The following is a 27,978-nucleotide window of genomic DNA, read 5'->3' as shown; positions in this document are numbered from 1 at the left end:
GCACTTCTCATAGATGCCAAGAGAGAGATCATGAGGTCTTTCTGCCCATAGTGCTTTTTCAGAGCAAGAAGTTTGGGAAGCTACAGTGCAATAGGAAAGAAACACACACACAGCACTCTCGGCCACCTCACTGTGGTTAGGTAAGTTCAAATGCACCTCCAAAATACATTCAGAATAAATTCGAACATGCACAGAAGAGACAGAAGAATGGTAGGCTCCTCCCTGGGGGGGGGGACTTCCTGAAAAGGGAGGATGTCCACCATTTATTTCTAGGGGCGGGGGAGAATTCTGAGTGGATATTTGCTCTAATTTTTGTGGTGTTATCTTAAAGCTTAGAGTTCATGGATTTTTAATTACTGGGTAATTTAATTTGATGTAAGTCATTTAAATCTTCCAGTTTCACATTCACAACTGCAGAGTGCATGTGGAAGTTCTAATTTTGGATTTTCAACAATGCTGCAATCTAAACACCCTGAGTGTCACTGAAACCATCATGGATGTATCCAACTATTGCTTTTCCTCTGCAGGAAGCACTTCCACATACACAGGTCAGACCAGCCCTACGGCAGACCTCTGCGATATACACCAAAATGTCTCATTAGTCAGAGCAGTCTTTCAAGAGGGATGGAAGGCTAAATGGGTAGACGGAGTCAACCAGAACAGGTGAGTGGAAGCACTTTCTGCTTAAAGAAAGCCATCACTGGATACAACCAATAATGGTTTAAATGGTTTACACTCTGCATGTAGTGTTTGTTTACCTCTCTTGTTTATATCTCCTTGTTTATTCCACTTTGCATTGTTGAAACTAGTCCTTCTCTCCCACCAAAAAACCCCACATCCTTAGACAATAATTGTATGGCATGAAGATGTCAATCTAATTTATAATCTTTGCACTCACAATATCTAATATAATAATACCATGACATGTGGAACCTCCCACCCCTTAATGTGGTGAGGGGGTTTGAGAGTGCCATGCTCATTTCATCTGGTCCTCCAGCAGTCCAAGACAGAATGGTCAAAGCTGAGACACTAGACTAAAATGCATCCACCCTCTTAAGCATTAATTCAAGGGAAGAGCATGGATATCAGCCAGGTTCCTATAGAACTATTTCAGGCTGCAGAGACTGAATCAGTCCAAATCCTAACAAGACTATGCCAATAAATATGGAAAACCAAACACTGGCTATTGACTGGAGACATTCAATTTACATTCCAGTTCCCAAGGAAGGAAAAGCAAAAGATTGCAGCAATCATAGAACTATTGTGCTAATTTCCTAAGCAAGCAAAGTGGTGGTGATACTCAAGGTGTTGCAACCAAGAATTTTACTCTATATGGAATGAGAAATGCCTGATGTTCAAGCTGGATTCTGAAAGGTTTGAGGCACTCATGATCACATAGCAAATATACATTGGCTACCAGAGTTCACCAATGAATTTCAGAAGGTCAATCTGTGCTTCATAAAGTACAGCAAAGCCTTTCATTGTGTGGTTCATGCTAATGTCAGGTTACAATATGGAGAAATAGAATGGTGCCTGTGCAGAATATGGGATTGTAAAGGAACTCATTGCACAAATTTAAGGATTTGTGACACATAATCTGAACTATAAGAAGGGTTATCAAATATTAACGGTGAGCCATATCCAGAAATCATCTAGGGGTTGGATATGCAAAATGGAGGCTGTATGCACCCCACTTTTGCAGTTGTCGTGTCATAACTAGCCCAATATACCTAAGTTGTTATTTTTTTAGTTCCTATTTAAGGATTTAATATAACTGTGTCATGAAATGTGGTTTCAGCCTAGTGTTGACATGGTTATACTATGGCCTTACCAACTTATGGCCAAAATAACACCCACATTGGGTGGGTGTGATTGGATCTTCCTGCCAAAAGTTGCTGCTTTCTGTGTCTGTTTTCAAAGTGGTAAGTGTTATACAGCAAAAGCCTGTACATTTTTAAAATTATGTGGTTAGTAAAAGATTGTGGGCATTCTTGTAAGTTTTAGAAAACCAATAATGTGGCAGTATCTCTCAGAAAGATCATGACTATGATTTCCGCATTATATTCTCCAAAGGGAGTTGCTTAAACAGCATTGTTCAAATGATAAAGACAAATTTCCTGATCTGTTGATAAGTGGCAAGGATTTAGTGAAGGATAGCCAAACTGCAGGCAGCTGTTGGCAAACTGAGGGCATGCAAGTAAGGGAGCTTTTAAGGTGCTAGATAAGCCTTACAAATACCTGCAAATAAATGTATGTTGGCAGTTGGAAATATACATATGCTAACTCTGATAAGATTCTGGAGAAACTCACATTTAGGCTGATGAAGAATATTCAGTTGTAGCATTTGGTTCCCCATAACAGACAAACATATCTTTGTTAGTTTGACTTTCATCCACCACTTAACAGTACACTGTTAGCTTAGGATAAAAAGACAGGATGGGAAGGCAGAGGCATAGGTTTGCAGATGAACAGCAATCAGTGTATTTTTTCATTAAAAAGAGAGATCATACTGGGAGACAAGCAACTGTGCTGATGAACCTCTGATACTTGCCTAAGATCACATATCCTAATCTCTTTGAGTAGTTAGGCATTTATTACTTTCCTGGCTTTTATCACTCAAGGATAGCACCTATCTGCTTTTTAAAGATCATTAATGCATGCTTAGACTAAAAGAGAGTTTGCAGCTCCCAATACAGAATTATGCCCTGAGTAAGTTTTGAGCTAGGATAGCTCTCCTGTAGTTTGCCCGCTACAACACGTTTTTGTCATCTTCCATTTTAGAATCCTTTTCATTAACTGTGGAACAGGGGAATCACAGGCTTAGGGATTCTCCAGGTGGCTGTACCTCATTCCCCCATCCATCAATAATTTGGTTTTTTCCAGGGGTTTTGTGCAGCTTTTACCCTTTTCTAAAAGTCTGGAATGATCTTTGTAAGGCTTAGTTACTATCTTAGTTAATTGGTAAGAACTATTATGCCTAAAATGTGGGTATTTTGGTGCCCAGCCCCTTATGCCATTAGCTCCCGTGAGTTTCTTCAAAATGGAAATCAGCTCTTGGCCTAAGAGAGGTTCTGCACCATGCATTAAAGACACGCTATGGCTTAGATCCTAAACTCAATTAATTTAGGATGCATACTTAGCATGCTAAGTGTTGTAGCATTTTTTCCTATCTGAAGATGCATTGAATTGCATTGTAAGCCAATCCATCTATCTAGTCTAAGAAAAAAGCAATATTCTCAACTGACAATCAGGCACATAGAGAGATTTGGCCGAGCATTCCAGGGCATACAGGTTTTATCTCTGAACCATGCTTCCAAAATTTAACCAAACCAAGTTTTGATACTCTTCTTGGGGAAATTCAGATAAATCCTGGTAGAAAAAGGCTGCTTATATGTGCCCTTGTGTCATAAAATCAAACCTGCAATATCTCTGTGCCTCTTTCTAAGAAAGTACCAGAATCCCAAGGCAGGCTTCTGTTCAGTGTTATTTTCAAAGCTGTTCCTTTCAGAGATGGCTACCTCCTTTGGTTGGAAAAGCCTTTCCAGAATGGGGCTGCCAAGGAAAGTTAACCCCTGGTTGTCCTTGGGCTAAGGGCAAACAGAAATTGATAAGGCAGCCAGACAAGTTTTTCTATCAGTATTGCAATCACCCTCGTTTGCATGCCAGGACCCAAAATAATCCCTCTGCCTCAGTAATCATCTCTTGTAATCAATACTATTGCATTAAGTCTCCTCTGCAGAGCTCTCACATTCTTTTCACTGTGTTCCCCTTATTTTGTGATCACCTACCAGTTGTTATGATATGTGACTCAGAACCTATAAAACACTCAATATATGTTCTGGAAGCTTGTAGTTAGTCTGGCCTCTACCTGACAGCGCTTTTGTAAGTATGGGTTTCTCTGCAGAGGGTGCCTGACTGATCTCTCAATAAACTGCTGAAGTTCAAGATGAAAGGGGTCTTCCCTACCAAATCCATTTATTCATTCTCACAGTGGCTATCAAAATGCCCTGGCCATGTTTTTTAATACTTTTAATAATCAAAACAAGAGTTATATTTACCTTCAATATTTCTTTTGATAGAAGCACCTCACAACATTAGTGTCTTCTATAGACTTCTTATTTTGTTGTTATGGTTTAAACTGGTTTCGGCACTAACCCATCAAGATACGGAATGGATTGGCACCTTTTGGATAGAGGTTGTTTTCATTTTGTTTGCTGGCATGGCTTCTCTGACTCACAGAGAAAAAACAAGTAGAGCTTTTGTTCCTCTACAGTGGAAATTTCCAAATGGCATGGGCTACCCTGGTATATCATGAGAAGTATTAAAACAATCCAAAGTCGAGTTTGGGAGGGATAAAGAGTAGATGTTCCATCCTGTTGCCAGTCGGGGGTGGGGGGGAAGCAGCTGACTGTTCAGAAAGCTTTTTGCATAGGAAGTGGAAATAGGGGATTTCTTTGCTTCATGCAACAGAATGTGTCGGGCCAGGCCTGCCCAGCTACAAATTCTAAGGAGATGGCTAGCTGTAGCTTTTGGTCCACTGAGTTCTCAGTGGGCAGAACATGGTATTCCATGACATAATTGTCCCAATTCCTGTCCCTTTAGCAGCAGGCTGAAATACAGGAAAGCTTCACCTGCCAAATTGCAATGTTTCCAGCTGGAATAAGAATAGAGCAAGTTTAAGAAAAAGAAAGATGCATTGCTTTGGTTGTTGTGCTGTCTGAACCCAGCCTGCTGCCACCTTGGAAATCTATGGGCCCACCATGGGTTATTGTATCATCCAAAGACAAATTCCAATATAGGTAAAGTCCAGTGCTTGCTGAACAAGTCAACATCAGGAAACAAAACAAGACCATTTGCTGCTCTTGGTGATAATGGCTTGTGCCCCTGGCAGTGCCAGTCCCTTCAGAGTATGCTGGCAGCACATTTGAACAGCTGTCACTGATTGACCACCCCTCTTAAAAGGAAGGAAGAAAAAAAGGCAAAGCATCTCAAATATGGGCAATCTGTTTTGGTAAATATTTTTTCCATATGTAATCAGACTTGTGTGAGGGGCTTACTTCTGTGTTGACCCAAACAGGATTGCATGATCAGTCTTGCTGCTGTTTTATCCTGATGAAAGCTATGCTTTCTTCTTTTTTACTATGTTTATAATGCCATTTTTCAGTGGTGCTATGATCCTTCTATGGTAGAAGAAGAACAGTAGAAATTGCTATGTAAATTGTAAATAAGAAATACATTATAGGGAAAAATCACTTGTTATCTATTGTATGTCCCGTTCCCCTCACAGAAGCAGAGACAGTAAAGGAAAGTGAGTAATTCTACTGAAAACTGAACCTGAACATTGGTCCTTTTCTCACATCATATATCATGATCAAGTATAACCTTTGCCATTTTTGTCACAGTATAATTCTGAGGGTCACAAGAATAGGCCCTCATGGCGCTCACAAAATCTATGGAACAAATTCTATTGTGTGAATTCAGTAAACAGACTGTAAAATAGCTGTTAGATGGTGTACAGATGGCTACATTCATGCTATGAATTTACAGAGGAACAAGTGATCCACCCCTAGATTGCTTTCCAGTCCCTAAAAGTGCCTGGCTTACCTCTGTGGAGGTTCATTGGGCACCATGCACATTATGAAGAAAGCACTTGGTAATCACACTCCAGTCATGGGTATGATATTTCTCTGCCTCCCTTACTACTTTACAGTGTGGGGCAGCCGGCCCATAGCAATTATATTGCTGCTAGATGTCCATTGTCCTCCAGGACTTATGCTGCGAAATACATTCAAAGCCATCTCAATAGTCAGCAGGTTTTTTTTCTTTACAAGAAATATAATACCTCCCAGAAAGCCGAGAAGCTGGGTCACTTTGTCCGGCAGTGCCCTTCACTGGAGCCTGTTCAATCACCTGGCTCATTATGATGTCTTGAACACCTGTGCAAAGGGGACTGTCCTTGTGTGAAAAAGGGAAAAACACAGTGGCAGGAGTTAACTCTTCGACTGCTAGAGATCAATGTCCCCTTATGCATTTCTTCTACATGACTCCTGTAGCAGCTAAAGTCCGTTTTGCTGCTGATATGCAATAAAAGATAACACAAGTCCAGATGTTATTAAACATGGAAACATCGGAACACTTTGATAGTTTTAATCCACATTCTGTGTTTATTTGTATAAATCACATTGGATGTTACACATTGGTAAAACTGTATCGTGTCATTGCTCAGGTTCATTGGTACTGTTTTGTGCTTATCATCTGGGAGCTTTCTGTACCATTGCTTGTGACAACAAAGCTGATTGCAGTGCGAGTCCCCTGGAAGCCACCACTGCATTTACCCACAATGTTCTGGATGTCATTCCAGGGCTTTGCAGGCAGGATGAGAGCATAAGCATGGCTGCCTTGCTGAAAAAAATTACACTCTTTGCCAGTGGCTATCATTACTCACAGTGGAACAAGGCGATGGGGAACTTTGGGAAGTAAAATGGTGGCCACTAGAATAAATGCTTTATTAGTTTTCTTTGTCAGGATGAGGGTAGTTTAGCGTCATTTCAGTTTTGGTCAACATGTAAATAGAAAATGTCCATGTATTTGAAGAGATTATAGGCAAATGAACAAAGAACATTTTCCCTTCTGGGCAAAGAGAGTATCCTTATCAAACAGTACTGTGCATTTTTGCTGTGAGTAATATTTATTTATTTGAATTTTCTTATATACCATCTGATTATTGTAAAATGCATAATAATATAGTGCAAGTGTGATTGGATGTTTGTTTAGAGTTTATAACATATCAAGAAAAGCCAGCCTGGGTGTCTCCTTTGTCTTTAACATCAGCTCAGAATACAATAATCAGTAAATGAACCTTGTTACTGCATGGGAATAACTATTATCACCTGCTAATAGGACACAGCTGCTCTTAAAGGCACAAGACAGAATAACAAAACTTGGCAATACTATCTGAACTGACAGTTAAAGGTTATGACCTGGTATTTTCCTAGTACCTTTGCAACTCCTAAACTCTTCCATTAAGCCTAAATTAGTTTTTGAATCAATATCACGAAGTCTCAGATTGCCCAGGCAGTTCTGTTTTAAGAAATAATCTTATCTTGCCTGTGCACAAAATAATATGATTGCCACTTCTGTATATTCTATCGTCTCTATCACAGATGCTATATGGTGCTAATGCATGGCTCGAGATTATAATACATGACTGAACACCTTTCCTAATCTCAGTCTACCTGGATGCTGCAATCTGCATCTGAGGCCTTCCCTCTGACGGTGACCTCCAAGGGAGGCGTAGAGGGAAACAACAACAAGGAGGGCTTTTTCTGAAGAAAATTATGGAAGGATCTTCCAGCTGGCACTCACCTGGCACCAGCCTTTTAGCACTAGGTTATGACTGTTCTTTACTCCAAGGCTGTGAATGGCACATGATGCAGTTTGTTAGATATTTTAATGAGGCTACTTTAATTGAAATTGTTTTGGTGTGAACTTAAAAAATTTGTATGGGATTGTTATGCTGTACTTTAGTATATTTTATTCACATCTTTTTTTAAACTATTATACCTATTTTTAGAATTATTGTGAACTCCTCAGAGAGTTTCTGCCTTCGGGCAGTATGTAAAGGGGGAAAAGGTACATTTACGATGGATCATGTTCTCTTCATATACTTGAAGCAGAACCTAGAAGGGCTGTGGAAGAGTGCCTAGAACCACAGTCTTTCACTGTCTGCCTCTCTAGCCTCACCACTACAGGCTCACCATAGCTTTGCAATTTCATGCCTACCTTCATATTATATAATGTATTCACCTACAGATATACCTGGTCTGACAGGAAGAGATTCGGAATATATTCCCACAAATTGTCAGCCGTTAACTTCTTGTTCCTGGCTTGGCAATGAGCTAATTGTAAATCCACTACTTATGTGAAGAATTAAAGAATCCGATCAGGATCTGATCTGACAGGAGGAAGGCCTCTTCCTAACCATTACATTCACGACCCCCATCAGCTAGAGCATGGGTCCTCAAACTACGGCCTGGGAGCTGGATCTGGTCTGCCTCAGAGGTTTTCAACACGCTGTGCACGTGCCCACCACTGCCCACCTCGCCCCACACATGGGGAGGCAGCGGTTTGCTTGCGAGGAGATTGTTTTGGACTCACTTGGAGAAAACAATCTCCAAGCGAGCAAGCCGCTGCATCGCGCGCCTGCCACTACATCATGGCGCATGCCCACCCCCACTTTGCCTCCCCTCTCCTCCCCTCGTGGCGCTCACGTGCCCCACCTCAGCACCCTGCCCCCTGCCTCAGCCCCTGCCCCACTCCCACACCAGCCTGCATGGCCCGCCGGCACCATCTTTCCTGCCTGCACTCAGCACTGGCACCTTTCAACTGGCCCCCTGGTGAAAAAGTTTGAGGACCCCTGAACTAGAGGGAGGAAAATGGGGTAGTGTTTTATTTTTGTGTCTGTCTTTCATCAAACATCTGGGAAAGGACTCTGTCAAGTAGACACGTGATGCTCTGTACATAAGTTACTGGATGGGTTTGGTAGAACATGGCAACCTACCCTGTGAATATACAGATGCTACCTAGTAAGCAACTGAGAGCTTGTGGAAAACACAATAAATAGAGCAGAATTAGTAGAATGGGCACATCATTCCTTCACAAATCACCAACATGCCAAAGGAGTGTTGCTCGTCATATATATAGCTATGTTTGAACTTAACCTCAGGAGACAGTGCTGATCTCTCATTCTAGATACTTTCTTTGTGCTATTTTGCAGTTTATAGAGTTTGTTTCTCAAGTAGGCCATGCTTTTGGCCCCTTAAGCTGTCAGTTGCCCTTACAGAACAGCTATTAGATCTGACAATGGGACATAAACACAAAAGGCTGTGTGTATGTATATGTGTGTTCTCCTTTCTGGCAGGAAAAAAAAATGTTGCTTTAATGCAGAAAGAGGGCTGGCACCACAACTTTCACAAATGGAAGACAGAGTTGCCAAAAGCTGGAGCATCATTATGCCTTCTTTATTAGGTGTTTACCCTGTCGTTGGCTTGGTGACAACAGAAAGATGGCCTAAGCAGTGCAAAATGTTTAAAACCACAAATGCCAAGAAATTTTACATTAGCTTTTTCCCCTCTGCTTCTTTCCCTTGCTCCTCCATCCAGGATCATAGGGTCTTTCACAGCAGCCCCCATCTCTTCTCTCCCTGACTCACTACCCTGTTAATTCACTGCCAGTTTTTGCTTTTTCAGAGCTTCAGAACGTACAGTTGGGGTCAGGACGAGTTTCGGCCCCTGAACATTGTGTAACTATGCTCAAAACTGTTGAAAAATGTTTTTGGGGAGGCTGGCCCTTTGCAAGTGCACAAGTGTCCACTTATGGCTGTGTGCATTTAAGTAGTTTTTCCTTGACTACTTAAATTTGCACAAATTGCCTCTCCATTTACTTTTCAACTTTTAACATTGCATATATTTCCTACTCTCAAAAATGCCCTAATATTCCACAACATATTTTTGCCCCAAATATACCCAAAAGTAGACAACAGAAGCAGTAATGCTGGCAGAACTGGGTGCCAAAGTACTTAGACTTGCCCTGTCTTCAAAAGTGACCCCATTCACCTGGTCAAATTCAGTCACCTGCTCAGGGTTGCTTGTTTTTCAAGCTGCCAGGAACTCATACTAACAGCAGTACATGCTCTAGAAAGAGGAGGGATATAGTCTCTCCCCTTTATGTAAGCTGGAAACTTGGAGAAATGTTGAAATGGTAGAGGACAGTGAGAGCTTTCAGTCTGACAAATAAAAACTAGAGGATCACATTGCTAACGGGGTGAGATACTGTCCTCCTTTGTTTGGGGATGAAGTCACCTGTGATCCAATTGCAACAGCAGGGAGTCAGATTCCTATAAATGATGTGGATCAAGGTTCAGTTTAAGCATATATGTGCCTTTGGCAATGATGCCATGGACTCTTTATGCTTTAATGCTGACTGTTATCTGCTTGCAAATGGCCAATGTGGCTGGAAGTTAATCATGTAGCTTCTCGGATATATGGGGGCATCCATGACTTTCTCATGAAGCCTGTGCTTTGCACATATAAATAGTAACATTTGACCCACCAGCACTTATGACCGTGCAGAAATGAGACTGGCAGCCACAATGAGATACTATTACTCTTTAGACTGGATGTCTTGTGTTGTAACTGCCTAGTGGGTAATTGCCACAACCTTCAATTTCCTTACACTTTAGATGTTAAGGATTCTCTTCCTTTTACTAGTTGGTTAAGCAGACTTAACTCTTATGTGCTGAAATGAAAAGTATGTACTTCAGTACTGATCAGTTAATTATAATGCACTCTTTAAAAATAATCCCTGAGAGCTTTGGGTTTGATTTACGATAGTACACAGTTTCAAAGCTCCTTAAATCATCTCCCAACAATCATGAGGATTTTTAATAGTGCTAGAATCTGAAGAGTACTGAAGTGCACAGTTGTAGTTTAGGTTTTAGAACAAGCTTATGCAAATCTGAAGATTCATTGTCTGCGTTGGCTGCAGCATAGGGAAAACATTCCGTAATATACTGTGTATCTATTTTCCAAGGATTTGGGAAATCCAGATGACACAGAACACCCCCTTCCCCAAAATCTGGCCTCAAATCAAGCTTGCCACTCTGGAAAATGCTGTATAATGAAGCAGATCTACAATAGTTGAAGCTTAGAGCACAGCCTGTAATCAGCCAGGCTTCGCAAATCAGTGCTGGTTTTTGTATCAGTTGCTACATTTACAGCATTTTCTTCCTACTTAAAAATGATGCTTTCACCGCAATGTTTCAGATTCTCAAAGGAGATAACCAGAAAGATTTGGTACCCTCTGAGATTGTTCTGTTATACTTACACAACTGGAACCACCGGTCACTATCACGTGATAGCTGCAAATGTTTACAGCTGTCTTTGCATGTGCAATTATAAATAGGTCATTCCCATAACCTTGGCAGAGCTTTGTATTTATCAAAAAGGACTTAGTAATCAAAATGTCTTGAGTGTTCCTTCTGGCTATATGACCTTGGATCCAGCTGACACAGGAGTACAGTAAATCCATAAATTCTGTCCTGATCTTTGTGATGCATTTTCTCCCACTCCTCAAGAAGATTGGTGCAGAAAAATTGACCTTAAAAGAAATTGATCTAAAAGTCAGTGACCTTGTTTGCACAAACACTCCAGTCCACCATGACTTGCCACCCTGCATTGTGTGGGCTCCAAAGTCCCCCTGCCTCACACTACGTTTAAGTAGAGCTACAGTCTATTCCTTCTAAGGACATTGTCAAAAACTGCCCAGACAGAACAGTCCCCAAACCTCAGCCTCCTGTCTTTTACAGTTTTCTTTCCATAAACCTTACTTTTTAAATCCATGCAAGACCCTAACCTTTTACAGGCTCAAAACAAAGGCAGAAAAGAAGATTTATACAGACCATTTGCGTCACTTATGAAAGCTAAGATTCTGAGCTAAGGCTCCACAAAAGAAAATTAACATCCTTGAAGGAAAAGGGTTTTATGTTTTTTTTAAGTCTGTAGGCCAAACTGTTATTAAGCAGGGAAAAGATCAAGGTTAAGCATTGCTTTGCAGATTTTTCTTGTTATGCATAGTCTCGGGAAAGACTGATCTTGCAATTACTTGCACTGCACTTGCTGAAGTGCAAGTAATTGCACTCTGCTTCCGATGGAAGCTACCTGAGGGAACATTCAGTCAAAAGAAAGGCCTTTCCTTACCTGAGGTGCTGTTGTCTGGGGTAACAAAATGACCCCTAAAATGTGAAACCTAATGCTAGGTTTCATCTTGATGCAGGATGGGTTCATATTGTGATCAGAGTCCCAGGTTCTGATTTCTTACTGAACAGGAGGCACACTAGTAACTATGCAAGACAGAATGAAAGACAGGCCTCTCTCAGATGGTTGGTATGCTAAATGAGGGAAGAAATGGGGGCAAATGTGTGCACTCCCCAGAGCTCTTTCAGCAAAGGTAGCATCAAACAAATATAAAGTGAATCCTGACATCAGAAAGTGGAGCAGCCTCCCCGCATTTAGTCCCCTGCAGGTGTTCTGGGCTTCAGCTCCAGGCAGTATGGTAAATGGTCAGGACTGATGAGAGCCGTAGTCCAAAACACCTGGAGGGCCCTAGGCGGGGCAGAAGAGTCCTTTGAATGCCAGAACATACCTGTTTCTTCTGTGTGTGAGCCTGTTTTTCAAGCATTATTTATTCAGCTGTTATTAGAGAAAAGGGGGATATAAATATGAGTCCAAGATAGAGAGACAAAGGCTTATGTGCTCTCTTTTATGCTCATAATACTCTCCTGAGGCAAATTAGGCTGAGCTTGTCCCGAAGCCACCCACTGTACTTCAGGGGCTAGATCCTGGCTCCAGCACTAACCGCTTCACCGCAGCTGCGCTCAGCCATTAATTTCACTCCCTGAGTTATGCTGTGAATGGGAGTGAATATGCTCTCCTGTTCAATAGCTCCTTGGTGGGTTGGCTCTGTCTCAACCTCTGAAGATAATTGCATTTCTGCTCTCCAAGAAACTGCTTTAAATATGGGAGGGCAGAAGGTAGATGGGATCTCTGGGTTTTTTGCAGTAGATCAGCAAGGCGCATTAAACTACAGTAACAGCAAACGGCTTTTTCCCCCACTCCTAAATTAGGCTGTTAAAATCAGGGAAGTGGTGGGAGTAAGGAGAAGGAATAGCTTTGTGAGCAAGCTTCAGTTCTGGTACCAAACATGAATTCCTGGGCTGAGTGTGTGCTTGGTATCGCTTTCTTCCTCTGTTCTGCATCCATCTTCCTGAGCCAATATTTTTCAGTCAGTGGCCCTTTGCCTGAGAGAGAGCACTCACTAAACAGATTCTGCAGGACTGAAGTCTGCCCACTCTTAACCTAGTGCAGCAATTATGGCTTTCAGATGTTGGTGAACTGCAAATAGCATCAGTTTGCCATCATGTGTAGCGTTCTAGACTAGATGGACCTTTGGTCTGATCTACCAAGGCTTTTCTTATGTGGAAACAGTTGAGTGGGCCTTGGGAAATTTGCATGCTTCTTAACAGTGTTGGGGATTCAAGTAGAGCGACTCCCGAGTCCAAGTCAAGTCATGTCGGCAACTCAGCTTGGACTCAACTCAAGCTCCACAAGCGAGTGACTCAATTTGACTTGTTCTACATTTTTTTAAAGACCGAGTTGCTCCAGGGCTTACCGTGGGGCAGGATATCCTGGAAGGCAGGTACAGCACAGCTGAGGCAGGGGGGAGTTTCAAGGGAGCCAAGGCAGGATAGGGAGGAGGGGTTTGCAATAGGGAGAAGGCAAGTCTTCACTCTTCTTTTTGGCACAAGGGAGGCAGTGGGAGAAAGGGAGAAGGGTGCAAGGGGAGGGAGACTTGAGACTTGACTAGAAAATTTCTTGCAGTGTCTTGAGACTCAATTTGTACATGGAAGTAAAGACTTGAATTTTGACTTGTGACTCGGAGTAAAGGACTTGAACACATCACTGCTTCTTAATTCTTGATTTATAACTTTACAGACATCTCAACATGGAAAGCTACAAGAGTACAAAAATCCATACAGGGCATAGATACTAATGGAACTTTATGAGCAACAGACACTTCTCCTTAATCCCATTTTCCTCTCATGGATGAAGTATACATTGCACAGATTCCATATATCCTAGCATCCTTAGCCACACATACTGCAGAGCAGTTGTGGACACACTTGGTTTTTGCATACAGAAAATTGCCTTTTAGTAGCACGTTGTAGCTGTTCTTACAAATGACATCTGTCTACTCACACATGCATGAGTGCTCAGTGAAGCTGCACTGGGTATAATTTCTATTCTGTCCCTTCAGTTTGTAGAGATGGATCCCCTGAATCCACCTTCTAGTCACACCTCATATCTAACTATCCTCACAATGTCAAAGAATTGAAGATCTGTCTGTAACGACTGAAACTCTATGTCTTCATATGCATGGAAGGCAAGCATATCCCTTGTGATGTTCCCAGAGAACAACCTGAGCTGCAGAAGCTGAGTGACAATGTAGAGCAAATGAATGGAAGTGAAGTTACCAGCATAAATCATGCCTGAAAATTTACAGCTGGGAGCTGTTTGGCACCTTCAGAATGCAATCAATCAAGGATAAAACACTCACGGTTCTAGAGTCTAGCGAAAAGTTTGAAAAGTCAGTTTTGAAATGTTCCAACATTTGTTTCAGCTACATTAAAGCCTGATCTTACCGCTGGCAAGTAAAGCAGGAGCAGCTGACAGTACTTACAAGAAGGGAGTTGTGTTTGCTTGCCAGTGCATTCCTGCTGCTGACTGAGCCCTGCTTCTGATGCGTGCTTTCAGTTTTCACCTGCTTCTGCTTAGCTCCAGGGTCATTATCCCCTGGCATAGCCAGGGATGACCTGTCTCTCAAGGGCTCTGACTGTTTAACTCACAGTGTGTCTTTAGCTCCTTGGATATGTTAAGCTATTTCTGGCCTTTCAGCAGACACAGCACTGCCTTGGGGAAGACATGCGAACACATGCCCAGTTATGAAAGGGACTTATGGGAACATCAGTCTGACAGCTCATGATGGAAAGTAGGAAGTAACCACTTACTCTTACACCAACTGGAGTTCAAGTATTTTACTCTTTGTACTGTAGGATGTGAAACTTCGAACATGAGGAATAGATAATATTGCATGGCCGTCTTCATTTTACATATTTCAAAATGTTTGTGGGAAGGTGCTCTGTGCAATAATGTAATAATTATATTATTGTAATATTGAATAATTATATGGACTAATTATAACATTCATAATATAATGAATGTTTGTAGATTAATAGTCTACAAACCAGTTGTCACTACTGGTTGGCAAGGGAGGCAGAAAGAGAGGCTAGAATGAGAAAACCATCTCATTCTGTCAAGGAAATAGTGATGAACTGCCCTCTGCTGGTGAAGTTGATGGCATTTCTTTTCAGGTATAAATTTTAAAACAACGAATTTTCTTTGAGGGATTTTTGCCCGAATGCAAATATATTCTCACAAAACTATGGACAGGTGCACATGAGCATGGTCAAACAGCCAGTAAGCATAGAGAGCTTCAGAGCACTTTCTTTTCCTACGAGGAGCAGATACGATGGAATACCTGGGGAAGGTAGACTCAGTTTGCATTACCTCCCCCTGCATTAATCAGTAATCTGTGTGTGAGAACATAGCTTTGTGGTGCCTTTCTTCCATTATGTAAGATTTGCAACACATAACACACGCACTCCTTAGATCTCTGACCAGGTTCATACATAACCTCCAGCTTGCTTAAAGCATGGGTTGGCAAGCCTGAGTGGCAACAAGCACATTGCCTTCTATGCATTCATCACATCTACATTTATTTAAGAATGTAGGAACACCCCATTCCTGGGTTCTTATTGTGACATCCTGAGCCAGAAACTTTGGATTGTGTAGGGGTTAAATCTACGCCTTGTTTGTGGATTAACTCTTGGTTGTTTAACTGCTAAACTGTACTGAGTTCCAGCTTTAGACATCACAGTAATAACCAAGAGCAAGCTTTTCTTGGGTTGTTAGTTGAAAATGGAAGTGACAAGTAAGCAGGAGGCAACACACCTGCTCACTACTGCTAGATATCAGCCAATGCAGGAATTGCCATTATGTACTAACCAGACGTGGACTGCGTCATCTGAACAAGAGGCACCTCTTCTACAATATGTGTAGAAAAAGAGATGCATCACACTGGTGCAAAATACACTTTTACCAAGTAGACAACGCTAATGAATTATTGAGCTGCCTTATTGGAGCCTTTGACTGGGAAAACATATCTTCCTCAACTACTAGGGTCACATACTAGTACAGTATCTGAAATTGCCTCACTTTGGGCAATATCTAATAGGGCCAAGCTGCTGCTTCTTATTCCGTTGTTCTTGTGGGATGTGTGGTTTGCACAATAAGGATTTCTCATTTCTACAATTAACCTTTAAAATGCTTGTTTTGAGTTATTGTTAGAACTGCAAAAGCCCCATTGTGCAAATAGTGAGTTTAGTGAGCACACAGGATCTTACCCTATGGAACTTTTACTGATTTTTGTAGATCTTTAATCCAAAATTCTGTCTTATTTTTATGGGTGGGCTTCCAGAATTCTGTCTTATTTATATGTTAAAATAGAAATGGCAAGCAACTAGAAATTGGCAGCAGGCTATTTGATCACAGATGTTGGTGTTGTTAGTCACAAAGTCATGTCCTGTTGCTTCTTGACCTACATATAGGTTTCTCAAGAGACAAGTAAGATGGTCTGGGACTCCCATCTCTTTAAGAACTTGCCACAATTTGTTGTGATCCACACAATCAAAGGCTTTAGCATAGTCAATGAAGCAGAAGTAGATGTTTTTCTGGAACTCCCTAGCTTTCTCCATGACCCAGCATATGTTGGCAATTTGATCTCGAGTTCCTCTGCCTCTTTGAAATCCTGCCTGTACTTCTGGTAGTTCTCGGTCCACATACTCCTGGAGCCTAGCTTGTAGGATTTTGAGCATAAGTTTGCTAGCATGTGAAATGAGCGCAATGGTGCGGTAGTTTGAACATTCTTTGGCATTGCCCTTCTTTGGGATGGAAATGTAAACTGACCTTTTCCAATCCTGCGGCCACTGTTGAGTTTTCCAAATGTGCTGGCATATAGAGTGTAGCACTTTTACTGCATTGTCTTCTAGGATTTTGAACAGCTCAGCTGGAATACTGTCACCTCCACTAGCTTTGTTGTTGCTCAGACTTCCTAATCACACTGTGTTTAAATAAGTTTAGACCCTGAAGCAAATGGCCTTATGCCTGCACCCTTCCTCCCCGCTTCCTTAGATAGTAATGTATACTACCTCACTTACTTGCAAATGTGGTAAGCCAGCCATATTGCATTTCGGGAACCATTTGCTTATTCTCCTGGATGGCGCTCAGGATCTTTGCCCCACAGTCCTACCCTGATGGGACCACAGCCTGATTGAAAGCTGGCTTTCAAGGTTCATTGCAGCTTTCCCTAGCCTCATGCTGTCCAGATGTACCTATCAGCAATGTAGGGAACTGTAGACTAACACATCTGTATTGCTTAGGGTTGGTGAAGGTTTGTGGCTGAGTTAAAACTCAAGGTTGTTTAACCCTAAAGAAGGTAAGAGTGCCAGGTTCAGACATCACAGCAACAACCCGGGAACAGGGCACTCCTAGATGGTTTAGGGAAGCAGGAGCAACAGACAAGCTAAACCTCCAACTATGCTCAGCCTCTAAATGTGTAAATAAATGCAAAACACTTCAAAATCCTAATAAACCTCTCCTTACTTTTTTCCAAAGGAAACCAAATTCCCTGAAGAATTCCCACAGCTCAGGAGTATGCTTAGCATAGCAGAATAATTCTCAGAATTCCCATGTATGTATTCCACAGTTTGATATCTTCTCTTACATACTGTTGCACGTGACACTGTTGAGGCCAGGGCTCCTCAACCGTTTTCAACAGGGGGCCAGTTGAAAGGTGCCGGTGGAGGGCGCGGGCTGGCAAGGCGGTGCCTGCAGCAAACGTGGGCTGGCGGAGGGGAGGGGGTGGGGCAGGCGCGCAAGGCAGCAGTTTGCTTGCTCAGAGGTTGTTTTCTCCGAGTGATCCAAAACGATCTCCATGCACGTGCACGGCAAGGCGGCGGTGGGTGCACATGGGGCGAGGTGGGCAGCGGCGGGCACGGGCACGTACGCGGCGAGTCCAAACCCTCTGAGGCGGGCCGGATAAATGGGCATGGCGGGCTGCATCCAGCCCACGGGCCGTAGTTTGAGGACCCATGGTTTAGGTAATCAAAGGAGATACACCCAATTTCACATGAACAGTGTGCTTTATTAAGATGGTTTAATTACAACAATCTCAGGACCTTCTGCTCTCTCCTTTACTCTCTAAGAGCTTTTCTACACAAAGCTGTTAATGCACTGTACGTACCTTTGGTTTCACCACAGAACTTACTTCCAAACACCCGTCACACCAAAATTCTGCAATTAAGGCTCAAATGATCAGTTTCTTGCGAGGGCAATTAGGTCTATTTACAATTAAACACATGGATCCATGGGTGCCCAAGAAAAGGAACACCCAATGCTAATTCTATTAGGGTTATATAAAATACCCAAAAGGGGAGTGAATACAATACACAGGAAGGTGATTGGATACTTTGATATGGATAGGCAAGTGATTGGATACATGTCACAACATCATAAAGAAAAAGTTGCATTTCACTTTAATTAGATACCTTTGACAGGCCTTCTAGATTAAAGTTACCTTGAACAGGCTGGCCAAGTAAACAAAAAGGTTACGTGTGTGAACTTACTGGGTTAGGGAGGTACTCTGGCAAGTCCATAAAATACAGAGATTACACTTTGACAGTCACCCACTAATGAAGTCGGTTGTTTGATCTTTACTGAGGCATCTTCTAAGACCATGTATTGATGTATTTATGGCCGGGCAGGATGGCAAAATCTGTTTTTTGAGTACACACCACACTAACAGCCTTTCTTTTTTAGCTTTTCTGCTGCATAACCTCCAGCTGGCATTGTGGTATGGGAGAATAGCACAAATACACAGGTGGGGATATTGTTCTTTGTTGCCTTTTTAAGACACCACAACATTTCCTCATTGTAAAAAAAAAAAACCAAATGTGCTGTTCAAAAGCAAAAGTACAGCTGGAGGATCATAATGTCACCTAAAGAACCCCTAAGCAACTATGAGTAGGAAATTATGAACACACAGTGAATGCCTCATGTAGAAAGTTCTAACTCTCCACACCTGTTTCCTTCTTAGCCTTGTTTCCTGTTTCTCTTTCAAACTCTACCTCAGAGTGCCACCTCCCTGCTACTGCTGGTTTTATTTCTAAACTATACATATTTATATACTTTGTATGTCAGCTTGAACTACAGTCTTTCTGTTGAAGTTTTAAATTGTTTCTGTACCCATCTTTTGGGATGCTCTGATGGCACAAGGCAAAGATGGTGTCAGGATTTGGGCTGCTCTGAAGTTCCATCTCATGGCCAGAAGCGGAATGTCAACCTCAGTATATGCAGGATCGGTCCCAGGATCTGTAGGAGCACTCAGCCTCCTGATAAGGGCCAGCTGGGAGGCCTGGTAGGAAGGCTATAGAAGAGCAAGCTGTTCTCTTCAGAAGCTGCCTTGGCAATACAGGTCTTCCTAATGATGGAATGTCTGAGTCAGATCCAGTCTTGCTGTATATATCTGGTGTTGTCTCACCACAGCAATTCAGGTGTTCTTGCCAGCCATGGTTCAACTTCTGCGTATCGCCTGATCCTTGATGTATTTGGTTCCCGCTATGCTTTGCTTGGTTTCCTCATAGTGCCATACCTTGCTACATCGCCATGCCATGCCTTGCCTTGCTGTATCCTGCTGTCCTTGCCCTGCCCCATCCTGCCTTACTACCCAGCCTTGCTTGCCATTCCTTTGCTGCTCCTGAACCCTGCCCAGTTATCCTGTTCCAAGGTACCTGCACCCTGTTTTGTCTTCCTCGTTCACAGCCTTGGCCTGTTTTGTGATCACAACCTGAACTTGTTACTGGATTTTGGACCCTGTATTGCCCTGGGTTCTGTAGCCCTGGTCCTGCTACTTCTGTCTTGACTTCTGCTACCCACACTCTAGACAATGATAGACAGAAGAGTTCTGAGGAATCCTGTACATATCACCTCAGAGTAAATAGGGTGGCTGCGTGTCTTTTCTTGCAGAGGATTATCTTGGAATTGAAGGCATCATCTATTCAAAGAGTTGTCCTGTACAATGCCAGTTAAAGGTTATTTATTTAAAACTTTTGTATGCCACCATGCCTTGTCATCTCAGGATGGCTCACAATACATACAATTAAAAACAATAAAATGATCTTTATAAATAACAAATTCAATAAAAGATCACATAAGGACAAAAAACTGAAAACAAAAGGAGCGACTGTTCAGGGATAAAATATTAGTTTTTAAAATCATGATTAAATAAAGTTTTAACCTGGCGCCAAAAAGAATATAAACTCAGCGCCAGGCGTACCTCTCCAGGGAACATATTCCATAATCTGGGCACCACCACAGAGAAGGCCCTGCTCCGGGTAGATGTTCTTTTTATCTCCTGTAAAGAGGGCTCCTGGAGCAGAGCCTCTCCCACAGATCTTAAGGGGCATGAGGGCATGTAAGGGAAGAGGCGCTCCTTCAGGTATCCTGGTCCCAAGCCGTTCAGGGCTTTATAGGTTCAAACCAGCACCTTGAATTGGGCCTGGACTTCAACTGGAAGCCAGTGTAGCTGGTAGAGGACTGGCGTTATGAGAATAATGACCGATCCCTGTCAGCAGCCTGGCAGCTGAAGTATCTGGACCATTTTCAAGGGTGGCCCCACGTAGAGCACGTTGCAGTAATCCAACCAGGAGATTTCCAGACCATGAATCACCGTTGCTAGGCAGTGCTTGTCCTGCCTAGCAACGGATATAGAGTCATCAACAGCAAACACTTGGACAGTAGACTGAAAAGGCAGCTGCAGAGGTCACCTGATCACTATGTTCCACTCATGGCAAGATATATTTCTATAGAAATTATGAGTCTGTTAAAATCTGCAGTTGTACATATAAATTACTTTATGCACATTTTCTGTAATTTACTTTTCTTATTTTGGCTAATGTATTTTCCCTTGTCAGCAGTTCAGAAGAGGCCACAATAGAAATACTGAATTCAATGAATTCAACGGACCCAAGCAAGCGTCCATGCAGTTGTGACCCCAGGTTCTCTGAATCAAGGGCTGGGTGGGACAGAATCAACCCAGAACAGCACTCCTGGGGGGATTCCCCCGGAACACAACCAATGGCAGCAGACCTTGTGCCGGGTGGATGTTCAGAAATGAAGCGTGCCTGATCCCTTTCAGGAGATTTTGCTCTCCTCTAAAAGCCTACGCACAGACTTTCCTGCACAAATGAACTGGTCTGACATCCCTGAGGGACCCAAAGTGAACAACTTCATGTAGCAGTCCGTGAGAGAAGCTTTACAATTCCAGCTTGATTTCCCAAGGAACCCTGCCAAGGAAAGCTGTGAGTACAAGCACTGGCACAGCTAATTTCACATCCACCTTGACCTACCACACCCTGGTTTGAGACTTCTGTTACATGTGCACATTATGCAAACCCACTCTGTGAACAAGCCATGACTGGTTGCTTCTGGGTGAACAATTCCCTGTTACACAGAAGTTAGGCCTAACCATAGGGTGTTCCCCACCTTTCCCCCTGAAGCTCCCAACTAACCCCACAAATATCCTAGTGCCCTTCATGGCAGAATGTGTCTCGCCTCCCCTCGTTCTGCTCTAGTTGCTACCCTTTTCCTTTGCCGCAGTTTTGAGTAGAGTTTTTGAAGCATCAAAGAAGCACAGCTGGGGTCACATTATTTTTTCCAGCCCCTGAAAATCATGCAATTGTGTTATTGACTTTTTACTGATGATTACTGATCTTTTTTGAGTGCATTCTTGTAGCTGTCCCATAAGTATAGTCTTGCTCAGTCAATTTCTCTGTCTGGTTCAACTGTCAAGGAAAGTAGCAAGGTGGAGTAGCTTAGATCATATTTCGAGGTTAAATGTGTGCTATCCAATCCATGCCATGACTGACAAGACAAAAACTCCATATAGACTAATTTGCACACAGTTGCCAGGGACCAGTTGCCAGGTTGTAAATTGAGAAGCAGCAGTATGCAGCCGGGGTGGGAAGTGATAAAGAAGGTTAGCAGCAATTAGGGAGAGACAATATCTGCCTCTTAGCAAAGTAATCCTCTTGATTTTAAGTACTTAACCATCAGTACCTTTCGCCTTTCCAATACTTCCCCAGGTCTGTAGCTCTCCAGTAAAGGGAGTTCTTAACTCCAAACAAACACATGCATGCACACGCGTGTGTTCCCCCGCCCGCCATGGCGCTTCTTCCGAGCACTTACTGCTTCAGATACTGCATTTTCCTCACACTTCTGAAAGAGACAGACAGACAACCAAATATGAAAGCTGGGAAATAAATGAGGAGGGAATATGCACACCTCCAGTAACAGAGCAGTTAGTGCAGGTGTGCAAATCTTATCTCCATTTACTCTCTTGTATTAAATTTGCACATAGTTCAGCTCCATTTACCCCTCAGCCATAAAATTTGCATTTATTTCTGCATTTTTATTACCTTTTATTTCTGGAGTAACTGGGGAGCCATAAAATTATTGAAAAGGTGAAGAGCACTGGGAAGTATCAGCTCAGTGCTTAAAACTGAGAGGCCCCCTCTGCCAGGGAGGAAATATTTCTCCCCTGCTTTTTGGTGCACTGATTCCTCTGGCTTCCCTCTTCCTACAGTGCTTCTAACTGGCTCTGCTGGGTCCCTCCTTTCACCCACTTATTTCTCCTCTGGCCCTTTGCAACTGTTAGCTGACAGGCCACTTCATCTTGTCAATATTCATATTGCAAGTGTGCATTGGCACAGTTCTGAAAGATGGACAAAAATAACTGTCACCTTGATTGTGCATTTTTGAGGCCTCTGTGTGTGTGTGTGTATGTGTGTATGTACTTATTTTAGCCAGAGAACAGGTATTATTTCAGCATCAGCAGGACGGGTAAGACTGCAAAAAGTGAGTGATGGAAGCTTTTTTGCTGTTCTTGCCATGTTTTTATTTATTTAAAACTTTTCTACCCCGTCCACTAATGACGCCTCGGGTCAGCTTTGCCAACCATGGCAACTCAGGGTAGAATCATTCTCCCAGGTTTCAGTGATGCAACAACCCAGTGTGAGCAAGAACACCTGGTGACAAGCCTCAGGTTCTCAAGGTAGCCTTAGGATCTCAAGGTCCCCAAAACTAGGCTACCTGCAGAATATGCTGCAGGTTCAGGTGACATGAAAATCCCAGGCCAGCTTCCATGGTGGGATGCCATGTCATGCAAACTCAGTTTTTGTCTCATTGTGTAGAGAGGGGACCCTACCTCTTGCACATTATGGCCTGCTCAGGTGGATTCGTCCAGTTCTGAGAAGCAAGTGGGGCAGAGGACTTGGCTGTGTCAAGCTTACTCAATGCAGATGCATCAGGGAGAGTGAGAGAACAGGCATGCCTAGGAAAGGGCGGAGGAAGACTTTTCAGAGCTAGAGTGGGCAGGGATAAGGGGGAGGTCCTTGGCCTGGTCAAGCGACAATAGGTGAAACAATTGCAAAGTGTTGGGTGTTCCTGCCATCTAGTCAGCAAGCACTAGGAGCTACCTTGAGGGTGGAGCCAGAAGCTTTGTTGAAAAGGTGGGAGGGGAGGTTTCCATTTGGATTCAGCTCTTTACAAGGGCAGTTGCCTCCCCCATATCCCTAAACAAATGCTATTCTGAGTTAAACTTTTCTGTAACAACTTCAGTTTCAATAAAATGACCTGGGTTTCTATGGGTTCATTTTGAGTCTGCTGAAGGAGAGGGAAAGAGGGAAGTGACCTGCTCATGACATTTATACACATCTGATCTTTCTTCAGGTCAATTTTTGAAGTTTGCTTGTTGTACCACTTGATTGATTTGATCCAGACTTGGTGTGCTTCAAGATGAGGTTTTTATTTTGCATTCACCTTGCTTTGTGCATGGAATTTTATGGAGGAGGTACTGTCCAGATGAGATTATCTTCCATTTGTAGCCTTTCCATGTTGTCCAACCATTCCTTCAATCTAGTCACTGTTGTTAACCAGAAAAAAAGCTACAGAAGGAGAGATGGGATAGCTGCACAATGCCTTTGGACAGCTAGAGCTAAGAGACCTCTGTATGGAAGCACCCTGTCGCCTGGTCATACCTGACCTGTTGAAATCAATTGGACTAACAGGTCCATTGATTTTGATGGGTCTTTTCTAAGTATAGTGAAGTCTAATCAACTAACAGTACATGTTCTTCCCAACTGGCTGGTTGCATAGTTGTAATGGCCTACTGCAAACATGCAAAACGTATTATCGAAAGTTAAAAGTCTGTTAATTAGGGTCCAAAGAGAGAAGATGCAAAAGAACAAAAGCTATTTGTAATATTTCCTTTGTGCAATAAACATAACTTACTAAACTCTGTAGTGCTAGTATAGGCAAGATGATACTGGCTGCATTCTTGCAATTTTTAAAAAAGAAATTAATATGCTGACTCCTGACTGATTTTAACAACTGGATATGTAGAACCATTATTCTAAAGATATGCAGGAATATCCTAACTTTTGAGCAAGTTGAAGAAATGTAGATGTTAAGTTCTACCTCTTAATGCAGATAGGTTGTGACCAGTTCAAATTTGCCTGAGTTGTCTAACCAGCAGGCAGAAGAAGAATTAAAAGAAATGGCATGAAGAGCTCAATTTTTAGCAAATTCAATCAACTGATACCTTAGGCTCAGAATAGATGGTTGGCTAGGAACCTTTTGTGAAACTTTGAAACAAGTGTTCTATGACCTTTTTTGAGCAGATGGTAAAATCAATAATGATGGCAAAATCTTGAATTTATCCACATTTTTCGGCATCCAGGCACAAATTAGAATTGTTCATTCTGTGTTTAATTTTAAACATATGCCAAAGTTTATGAATGGTCTTTGCCTCCCTGTTGATGGTTTGCTAAGTTTTTAATGGTGTGTCCTATGCTGACTGCACAGAATTTGGGGGTTTGCATGGTAGTAAATTTGATTGCACTACAGAATATGACACCATTTGATTGTATCCCAAAGGATCACACTGGTTATCCCAAACAATTGAAAGAAGGACTGCCTTAGAAACTGTGGCTTTAGACCTGAGGGGGAGGCGTTAGTTTAAAGAGCGTTAACAATGCCAGATCTTTGCCAGCGTACATCTTAAAGCATTTTTCCAAGTATCAATTAAGCCTTGCATCATCTCTGTGATGTAAGCATTGCCATTTTCATTTGTGAAGACAAGTTGAAAGGAGAATGGAAGGGTGAGGTTGGAATTTTCCTCGTTACACGCCTACAATTAAGGTAATATTTTAATCTCTGCAGATACCTGCCTACAAAAATGTTAAAAGAGTTCTGCATTCCTGCAGTGCTTCCCAAGTTCTTTTTGTGAAGGATGCATACCATATTCCCCTTTTCCCCCTGAGCTACCCACCTCTTCCCAAAGACAGCTCAGCAAATATTTATGGCTTTTTCTACATTTTTTGTGGCTGATTGTCTTGTATATGAAGGTGCAGAATGTTAGGGTCCAGTACTGTTTCTGTGTCAAGGTCATATTCTCAATAGGAATATGGTGGGCTGGAAGAGAACGCTTTTATGCAGTGAAGTCAAACATGAAATTCACTTGGTGCAATCATGTGTGTTATGATGGAGAAAAGTCCTGCAACTATGGAGGGATGTGAGAATTGTAGGACTTTTTTCCATCTCAGCATGCATAGGAGTACACTTTCAGAAGTTTTTCAAGGCTGTTTCTAGATTAGTTTTTTGTGTGCAATTACCCTGCTTAAATACAGAATGTTATAAAGGGTCCAAGTCAGGGGTAGGGAACTTATTGTCAGGGACTGAACCTGGCACTCTGGGGTTTCCCTTTTCCCCCAGGGACCAATTATTTTGTGGCTTCCTGGCTTCTGTGAAATGTTTACTCTGAAAGAATGTTTTCATACCTCCACTGAGTTGGGAAGGAAGACCACCTTCAAACCAGGGGATCAGCTGACAGCATGGAGGTCAGTACTGTATCCCTTGCGCTATACAGCCTAGCCTGACTGGTTGATAGAAGGCCCAGAGCACTGGTTGTGCCAAAGGTACGCTGCCAGATACTGTCCTGCTCTGGGATTGCCTTCAGCACTTTATACACTTCAAATCAGAAAATGGTATTCTGGTACTTTTTAGATACTTTGAACTACAGCTCCCATATTTCTTGCTCATTGGCCAGGCTGCCTGGGGACTGATGGGGCTTGTAGTCCAAATCATTTGTAAGGCATCAGATTTGCTTTAAATCTTCCATTGACTACATCATCTCAGACTTTGAATACATATGGCAAATATATCAAGGAAGTATAACCCTGGCCCTTTTCTAGATGTAGACAGAGTATGGGAACAAGCAGCTATCCCATACCTGCCAATGACCACAGATGGACCATCACAGTGTTCCACTTGGACAGGGATTTTGTCAACTGGAAGCAAAAAATGAAAATCCATTTGGTTGTATACTTTCATTGACGGTCCACAGAAATCCATGGCCTGTAATTTGTGATTGGATTCTGGGGCCAGGGTGTTAGATTTCTGTGAAATGCTAGCATAGGTCTTGATTGTATAGTCAGAAATCAGTGGGTATATGAGATTAAGGATAAATCTAAATTCATTTGATGAACAGGTCTTGCCTGTAGCTGATGATAATTTAATAAGAATTTGTAGTTCAGTAATATACCACATGTTGTCTCTGTTCATGGCAGGAATGCTAGTATGGGATTAGATGGGCCATTAATATAGGTCAGCATACGGACAATCCTTTATCTAAAGGCAAGTACTAGCCATTTATCTGCTCGCAATAAGTGATCAGGGGCTCTTGCTTTTCCAGGATAGAGCAAGAGAAGTGGAAGAGGTGACTTCCTGCTCTGCATTTTCACTAAATGGCCATTTTAACCTCAGATGGCATTTCAGAGAGGGATAGAATGAAGCTGAAACTTCTTCAGTGTACCTCATACCCTGGCTGCCCCAATCTCCTCCCCTCCCCATTTTCCTGACCTTGGAGAACAGCCAGCATGGTTCTTTCCAAGCCAGCTGTGAGGGAGGAGTATTGAAAATTGGATTGTTAGCTTAGCAGTTGGAGCATGACACTATCCTCTGTACTGGGAATTCCAACTATCCAATAGCCCTTCAGATGTGTAGGGGCCACAGAATTAGGGTTCTGTGAGGAATCCATTTGAGGAGGAAATCCATCATATTCCCTGGACTTGGCTACCTGGACTCCTGTCTGCTTTGCAGTGGCCTTGAGTCTGAGTTCCCGGCAAGCATGCTTGGCATTCACCCACCCATCAGGGGGCATTCAGCAGGAATCAAGCCCTACATGTTGTACAAGCAGTATGCCTCTTCTGCATCACCTGCAGGAGTCATTTGGACTGCTGCTCTTGACATGGAAGGAGGTTGATCATGTGGGGCTCACCCTGCACGGCTGCTAGCAGCATCCCTCTTTCACACTGAGTGCAGGCACTGTTTGAGCTGCTGCGCCTGAGCTGGACGAATATTGACTGGGCGGGGCTTACCAGGAATGGAGACTGCTGCACAAGCAGTGTACCTCTTCCACACTCATTGTGGCAGCCATTTATGCAGCTGTACCTGACTTGGGAGAAGATTGCTGGTTGTGCAACATCCATTCCACGAATGTTTTTGATGTTCCTCTCAGCTCACTTTGCAAGACTGGGCCAAGCATGAAAGTCCATGAATGTGAGAGAGACTGGCTCCAAAAGGGTTCATCCCAATTCTATATAGTGTACAATCCTGTGCATGTTTAGAGGAAGAAAAGTTCAACAGCTTATGGCGTCCCTTAGCCAGCCATGTTCAAAAGCCTACTCTAATAAGACATCGAAACAGGCAAGATTAGAACTCAGATTTCTGGACACATTTCCTTCTACAGTATTTATACCACTATACATATATCCTTGCCAAAGTTGTTGACCTCAATTTCATGTTTCTTGTTTTCATTTTTGTGTAAAATGGCAAGGTTTTTGAGTGCAGCGTCTGACATCATGGAAGGCTTCTGGGCAGTCTTTTGGTAAACAATATAATTATTACTGCTGTTTCTGTATTCCAGCTAAGTGCTGTATCCTCCCTTCAAATAACCAGATGCTCCTGAATGTGTTCCACCTGAATATTTTCCACACTCCTCCTCCTGCAGTAACTAAGCATCACTATTTGTTTGTGCTGTCAGCATTTAATTCTGTCTAGAAAGGTGGCCTCTATTCTCTTCTCACTCCATGAGACACTTAGACCTGATTTGGAGCAGGAGATGCTGCAG

General features: G+C 42.6%; 1 long non-coding RNA gene across 3 annotated transcripts; it reads left to right on the top strand.

Annotated features, from left to right (window-relative positions):
* Window positions 1-30: 30 nt before the first annotated feature.
* Window positions 31-27,298, top strand: LOC123028313. Of its 3 annotated transcripts, XR_006415660.1 has the most exons (5): window positions 31-140; window positions 528-663; window positions 17,349-17,424; window positions 18,552-18,612; window positions 20,708-27,298. It is a non-coding gene; the product is annotated as an uncharacterized LOC123028313 (long non-coding RNA). The 3 variants fall into 3 exon arrangements; XR_006415659.1 differs by lacking the exon at window positions 18,552-18,612; XR_006415661.1 differs by lacking the exon at window positions 18,552-18,612 and having other exon boundaries at window positions 20,705-20,722.
* Window positions 27,299-27,978: the final 680 nt, after the last annotated feature.

Source organism: Varanus komodoensis, unplaced genomic scaffold, assembly GCF_004798865.1.
Source record: "Varanus komodoensis strain SLA01 unplaced genomic scaffold, ASM479886v1 scaffold1, whole genome shotgun sequence".
NCBI classification, from domain to species: domain Eukaryota; kingdom Metazoa; phylum Chordata; class Lepidosauria; order Squamata; family Varanidae; genus Varanus; species Varanus komodoensis.
This window is presented reverse-complemented; position numbering and strand designations above follow the sequence as displayed.